We start from the raw sequence: 7,796 nt of genomic DNA, 5'->3' as shown, positions 1-7,796 counted from the left end.
GCTTACTCCTCTCAGAGGAGTCCTAGCACCCCACACAAACTACAGTATCCAAGATTCTGGGGGAGGGTATACTTTAAATGTGCTTTAAAGGTGTGCTGCGTATGCAGACATTTTCTCCATTTCCTTCTCTTGCTAATTGCATATCTGCCAAGTGCCCTGGGGGGAAAATGGGACATCCCGTTTTTTCATGCGAGATCACAGGGAACATTTTGGGCGCCGCAGCCTGGTGTGCTCTCATCCCCCCCCCCAAAAAAGTGCTTTTTCAGGGTGAGAGCGAGGTGCAGGTCACGTGACTTGCCCGGGAGTGCGTCCTGGAAGACACTTGTCCTGGATTTGGGTCTCCAAAAGTTGGACTGTATGCAATTACTTTTGGCCTAGTCAGCGCTTGGGATTGGGATTGGGTGCTGCCCAGGCTTACAGAATCTAGAAAGAGAGTGAATGAGCACCAGGCTATATCCAACTATATCCAACTTCAGCCCGTCCGCTTGAAGTCCAGGAAGGATTAACCACCAGTAGGGGGAGTCCTCCTGATGCACATCAACTAGGAACTCTCCCGGGATCACCGATAGGGGGCATGCCTTAGGCCCTCACCTTCCTAGGCTTCGGACAGGGCCACGCCCCCTGGAATCCTTTATCGGGCTACCCTTTAATATGTGGGGCAGGTGATGGTGCTACCTCCCCTCTTCCATCTACAGAACAATACCAATGCCTAACCACCAATACCAAGAAAGTTGTGATGATTTGCTACGAGGTAGGCGAAAACCAAGTGGCTGGTGCCAATTTGCCAAGTGGAAAAATTCCTACCAGGCCCCTCAATGGCGACCAACCAAGGTCCATAGCAAGGTCAAGGAACAAAAACCTTATAGGGCGGGAGGGTGGGAAAAGCAGGAACAGCTGGCAGGCAGGGAAAGAGGGAGATCCCTGGCCGTGTCCTGCCTTAAGTAGGGCAGACCACGCCCCTAGAGCCAGCCGATTGGCTGGCCAAGGGATGACACGTCCGGGAATCCCCCCAATCACGCGGGGCTGAGCTCCAGCTGCCGTGAGTGTGGTGGAGTCATGAAGCCCGCAACTCTACCTCCTTCGAAGGGTGGAAATGGCTTTCTCAACCATACTCAACATCCCATTTTTCCTGAGCCTAGTAGTCATACCTGCCCTGGCCGACCTGTTCAGGTGGCAGCGGGAGGACAAGTACGGACATTTCCTACCTGGAGGAACTTCAGCCTTCATGCCACTGAGCAAAATCTTGGACTCATAGCATCACAGAGTTGGAAGGGACCCTATGGGTCATTTACTCCAACCCCCTGCAATACGGGAATCTCAGCTAAAGCATCCACGACAGATGACCATCTAACCTCTGCTTGAAAACCTCCAAGGAAGGAGAGTCCAGAACCTCCCAAGGGAGAGCGTTGCAGTGGCAAACAGCTCATAATATGAAGATGTTCTAAGGCAGTACCACCATTTGGGCTGCTATGAAACAAGGCTGCTCCCCCCCCCAATTTTGGTGGAAGAAGAAGAAGAAGAAGAAGAAGAAGAAGAAGAAGAAGAAGAAGAAGAAGAAGAAGAACCAAATAAAGATTAATATAATTCAACAGTAGCCACTTCCTCAACTTCAGTTTGACTTCTGTATATTTCAAAGGGATGTAGATCATTTTTACGACAGAGGCCTAAAAATAGAATGATTAAATGCTGGCACATAGCAGCAGTTATCGTCTTTCTGGGATGTGTTGTTTTGCCAGGATGTGTCCAGTTCTCGTAAACGAAAAGAAAATAGAAAGGAAGGAAAGGAGGGAGGAAGGGAGAACATTTATTCTGCATTCCCCCCCCCCCACTTAAAAATAACCATATCAGTAAAGCCAAATAAGATTCTTCAATTCACATTAGAAACACACTTGGATAATGTGACTATTGAGTCTCCATTTTTTTTCCTTTGAAATAACTGGGCGGTGTTTAATGTCCAGGGCCTTGATGCTTTTTCCAGCGGCTATTTGGGTACGGAGCCTAATTAGGTCTGATTCAGCAAATCAACAAAGCCAGGACTAATGGTGACTTTTTGCCAGGAGCAGAAGATTAAGATGTTGTGAGTCATTCCATTGCAACCCTGACAAAATAAGACAAGATGCTGCCTGTCACTTCACTTTGGCATAGGTCCTCAAAATAGCACTTTGCACAGGCTCGTCTCAAGGCTCATAGGAATGCCAGCACATTTTCACTCTTAAAAAAAGCAAGCATGAAGTTTTCTCAATGACAAAGGGAAAGTGCAGAGAGGAGAATTTATAGTACAATCCATGTAGTGCCAGCCCACAACATTTCACTACCTGAAGCAGAGCTGGAGTGGCCACTGGGCCCATCACCTCCTGGCAAATAGAAGGGGAAGAAATGGGAGGCAGTGAGAGATTTTACTTTTTTGGGCTCTATGATCACTGCAGATGGTGACAGCAGCCACGAAATTAAAAGACGCCTGGTTCTTCGGAGAAAAGCAATGACAAACCTAGACAGCATCTTAAAAAGCAGAGACATCACCTTGCCGACAAAGGTCCGTATAGTTAAAGCTATGGTTTTCCCAGTAGTGATGTATGGAAGTGAGAGCTGGACCATAAAGAAGGCTGATCGCTGAAGAATTGATGCTTTTGAATTATGGTGCTGGAGGAGACTCTTGAGAGTCCCATAGACCGGAAGAAGATCAAACCTATCCATTCTGAAGGAAATCAGCCCTGAGTGCTCACTGGAAGGACAGATCCTGAAGCTGAGGCTCCAATACTTTGGCTACCTCATGAGAAGAGAAGACTCCCTGGAAAAGACCCTGATGCTGGGAAAGATGGAGGGCACAAGGAGAAGGGGACAACAGAGGACGAGATGGTTTGACAGTGTTCTCAAAGCTACCAGCATGAGTTTGACCAAACTGTGGGAGGCAGTGGAAGACAGGAATGCCTGGTGTGCTCTGGTCCATGGGGTCATGAAGAATCGGACACGACTAAACGACTAAACAACAACAAAGGTCTCCAGCAGTTTTTGGACTACAACTCCCAACATCCCTAGCTAGCAGGACCAGTGCTCAGGGATGAATTGAATTGTAGTCCACAAACAGATGGAGCCCAAGATTGGGAAATCCTGCGCTTGATGATAATCACCGCATGAAACTATTTAACCCCCTACACCAGTCTGTGGCACGGAAGGGATACGAAACCAGAACTTGCAGATTCAAGCCAGATCTCCCAAATCCATGCCCAATATGCTCAGCACCTTTCCAAAATCTCAGAACATCACTTCTAGTGAGATAGTGCAATGATTATTTTGCTTGGCTAGCTAGCTGGCTAATCAGTCAAGAGACTGGCCACTAATTTATTTCTCTGTGTATATATTTCCTCACCAAAAGATATTATTTTGGGGTAATAAAACACGGCAGAAGCGTGACACAAGCATCAACTATGTACTTGGCAATGCTACGGTTGTTCAATAGTTATGATGTGAGAGATAATGGGAGCGAAGATCTGATAAAGGCAAAACACTCTCATTTTCAAGAGATGTGAGGCTCCTGTAGATGCAGCAAAGCGCACCAGATGCAAAACAGGCTGTTCGAAGAAAAGTATCAAATGATCCAATTTGGTCAATGAAATCATTTCTCCCCTTTCTACTTTGCAAATTTGTGGGTGGATGGATACACACACACACACACACACACACACACACACACAGCTATTTTGCCACCAGAAAAAGGAAGCAAGTAGTTTAGAGGCTGTTATTTTCTAATGAGGTTTTGTAAAATAAGCACAATCTCATTTTGGACATCTTAAATAGGAAAACAGGGAGACTTCCCCCACATTTTGAAGGAGCGGCCAAATGGTGCAACAATCACACCAACCGGAGCATCTGATTGTGAGAACATTCCCGGTTGCTTCGTCATGTACATAGGAGAATGATCTGAAAGGGACAATGAAAGGAAGGGATAGCGTATATTTTTTGCTGTGGAATATTTATCCCTTAGATGTATCCCGCCTTTCTGCTTCTGTGACGGACAGCAGAGGCAGACTAGAATCTGGTGATGCAGTCCTTGATAATTCCACAACAGTGCTGAAGCCTTTTTTTCCTGATTGGCTACCAAGACAGCCAACCAGAGGGAGGCACGAGGCAGCACTTTAGGAGGAGGAAAGGAGCCATGGGGTTTTTAGATCTGAGATGGGAGATAGAGATAGTGGTGTCTAAGACACTACGTAGCAGAACAACTTTAGCCTCAAAGTGCCATGCAAATTGTTCACAACTTTCTGCCAAGTTTTCCAGAGGTTCACTCGCCACTTCTGCTACAACCAGTCTCTGGGACTCACCGAAAACAACTTGACTGTGTATGCATATGTACACATGGGACTGGCTGGATCAGAATTAGCGTTTTCCAACTTTAGTAAAATGTATTAGGATTGCGCTGCCTAAAAGGCATAAATACATTTTGTAATTCATATTTAGAGCAATGTTCATCCGTTCGTTCCAGCAAAGGAAAGCAGAAGTCCTTGAAAAAGTAGACTCAGCAAACCCAAAGCAGATCTAATCCCAAGCAATGCGATTTAAGATCACAATAAATCACTGGAAAATGGAAGCAGAATGCTCACAGCATGTCCTCCCGAAGAGTTAACGTTTTCGAGTAATGAGCATTTTTAAAAGTCACAACATCGACATAAAATGGTGTCAAACAGCTGTTGTAATGCTCAACATCAATTTTATGTAGACTCAAACTACTAAACAGCAATCACAATGACATCCCTTAGGAAGTATTAAGGGGCCCCAAGCGGAGAGCAATTTTGGAACCACAAAACAAGCAGCAAGGCCATAATAAGCAGGTTAAATTTGTCTTACACGTATTCCACCAGCCCCATCTAGTGGCCAAACTCTTTGCAAGCTAAGCACATAGCACTGGCTAGGATTTGAAGTTATGCATTTGATTTAATGAGCGAGCTATTCATGTGTGAACATCTCTCCTGTTGAAAATTATGGGGTTCAAAAGGGTGTGACATTGATTGATTATGTCCACAGAGTCTGTTTATTCTGAATTGTGATAGCAGAACGATCTGACTTCCCTTTCTCCCAATCAGGTGGATGGCATGGAACGGGGTGACTAGAACCCAGGACAGAAGCATTCACGCTGCAACATTTTATTGCAGCCCCCCTACTTAAAACCCTCTCGTTATGGCATTTTTCTGCCCCAGAGTGTGTGAAGTCCACATACCAGCAGCAGTGGAGATGCGAAGCATTGCTTTATGGATATTGAATGTGTTAATCATTTTAAGACGTTTTTAGAGGTTACTGTTTCTTGTGGAGTCGGGCTGCAAACACTGAAAGAGCTTTCTGGTGCTGCACACAGGAGACTGGAGCAAGTTCTCCAGGCACTGGTATGCTTGGCTGCCTGTGCATTGTCCTTGCACCTCTGGCAAGTAGCACAATGTGGGAGAGAATGTGGAGTAGTGAGTTACTTCCTTGTTCTGATGGCCATATGCAATCTCCAGGATGAGGGGGAGCTTGCCTGTAAACACCATGTGCTGAATAGCAACAGAAGGAGAGGGCTACTGCACTCATGCATGTCCTGCTTGCTCTTCTCCCAGGGGCTACTGTGGGAGAGAAGGTGCTGAACCAGGTAGGCCTTTGATCGGATCCAGCAGGGCTCTTCCTCTCTTTGTAAGACACCATCTATGCTCAAAGGGCCTTTGAGAGGAGGAGGAGGAGGAGGAGGAGGAGGAGGAGGAGGAGAACAACAACAACAACGGCCTTTTTGGAGCCATCATTGGGAGAACAACAGAACCTAGATGCCTCTGCAGTTTAGAATAAGTTATCTGAAAATTGGACATCCTCCAAATTAATCTGTTTGTAAAAGACCCATTAAAAATCAGTCATGGGGAGATTAAACCAGTGCTTCTAAAAAGGGGAATACCCTGACTCTTAACCAAAGAATTCTATATTGTATATTTATTTGTTTGTTTGTTTGTTTGTTTGTTTGTTTGTTCTCTTACTCTTCTCTTCTCCTTTATCTCAGGTCGGGGACAGAGGGTGGCGCTAGAGAAGGAGTTGTCGCGGCATCAAACATTAAACACTTCCCTAAACAGGGCTGCCTTCAGATGCCTTTTAAAAGTAGTTGCTTATTTCCTTGACATCTGATGGGAGGGCGTTCCAAAGGGCAGGCACCAATACCGAGAAAGCCCTCTGCCTGGTTCCCTGTAACCTCACTGCTTGCAGTGAGGTTGCCTCCCGAAGGCCCTCGGAGCTGGACCTCAGTGTCTGGGCTGAACGATGGGGGTAGAGATGCTCCTTCAGATATACTGGGCTGAGGCCGTTTAGGGCTTTAAAGGTCAGCACTAACACTTTGAATTCTGCTCGGAAACGTACTGGGAGCCAATGCAGGACTTTCAATGTAGGCAGCAGCTCTCCAGGGTTTCAAGGAGGAATTCTTCCCAACCATCCCTGGGGATGCCAGTGATTGAACCTGGAAACTTCTTCACCTATTCCCTCTTGCACCCTGGAAAGATATATTAAAGCATACTATTGATCTGTTTGCAGAATTCCACACATTCCTCCCAGTGTGCAGCACCAACTCCCAGTTTTTGAAATGTGGACAACAGGAAAATGAGATACTGCTTTGTTCATTTCACCTGTGTGCCTTTTTTTGTTTTTTTACAGAACACATAGTTTATGTAACACAGGAGAGGCAGTGTGGTGTAGCAGTTAGAGTGCTGGAAGGAAAAAATGGGGTGTGAGCGTTATAATAAGATAAATATAATCATGCTTGTTTTCTTGTTAATGTTGATCCATTCAACACACGTCTCGATTCCTCAATCTACTAATAACAGGACCTGAATGCAAACGGTCTAGGGACATGGACGGTAGGAACCATCTTTATGAACAAAATGGGTAGCATCTCATTCTTTAAGAGAAAAATAAAGCAAGGCAGCGAAAGGTTTCACCCACATTTTCACATAAACAGAAGGGAAATTTTGATCTGGCCCCAAGCATTTTAAGTGTCAGCACTCGATAAAGTAAGGGCAGCCAATCATTTGGGGAAGTGAAGAGGATTACCCGCCTGCTTCAGTCCTGATACCAGTCCTCATCACCACAGCTTTTATTGAGAGATGGAGAGAAGGATGTGTCTAAGGATGCCGCTGTGCATTCGTGTACAGGAAGGGTGTTCAGTTTAAGTAGGCGTTGAAGGGTCATCTGCCCCATATGTATGGTGCACATCTGGTGTGGCTTGGCATCATGGGAAAGCGTGTTCTCACTAATAGAGAGCATGTGTTGCGGTGGGGTCTAGCAGGCCACCCCACTGTTGCTGGGCTGATCTGTTTGGATGGCCACAGGCTGTGATTGGGTACTTGTGTTTCTGGGGAGATTTTGATGTTGCCAATTTGTGGGTTGGGCTCAAAGGTTTTAAATACTGGGCACGCAGCTTTGAGCTTCCTCTTTTGCTGCGTGCATTGGATCACCCGCCCACACTCCCTGAAATGGGGTTTTGCGCTTGACCTTGCTATGCCTGTCATGGGGTCGCCTGCTTTTGGGGCAGGGGCCTGGTAGGAATTTTGTCCATTTGGCTGATTGGCTGGAGCCGTTTGGTTTTTGCCTACTGCGTAGCAAATCGTCACAGCTTGTAAGGTTTGCAGTTAGGCATTGGTACTCAGCACAATCTCCTGAGGAAATCTTATTAGACTGGCGCACAGAAAAGGGTGAAATGAAATGGAGCTGCTTCGGTACTGTGGAAGAAAAACCCCTCGTGAGGGAAGCCACAAATCTCAAAAGCAGAACATCATCATCATCATTTTATTTGTATG

This window comes from Podarcis filfolensis (assembly GCF_964270895.1).
Source record: "Podarcis filfolensis genome assembly, chromosome: 1".
NCBI lineage: Eukaryota > Metazoa > Chordata > Lepidosauria > Squamata > Lacertidae > Podarcis > Podarcis filfolensis.
This window is presented reverse-complemented; position numbering follows the sequence as displayed.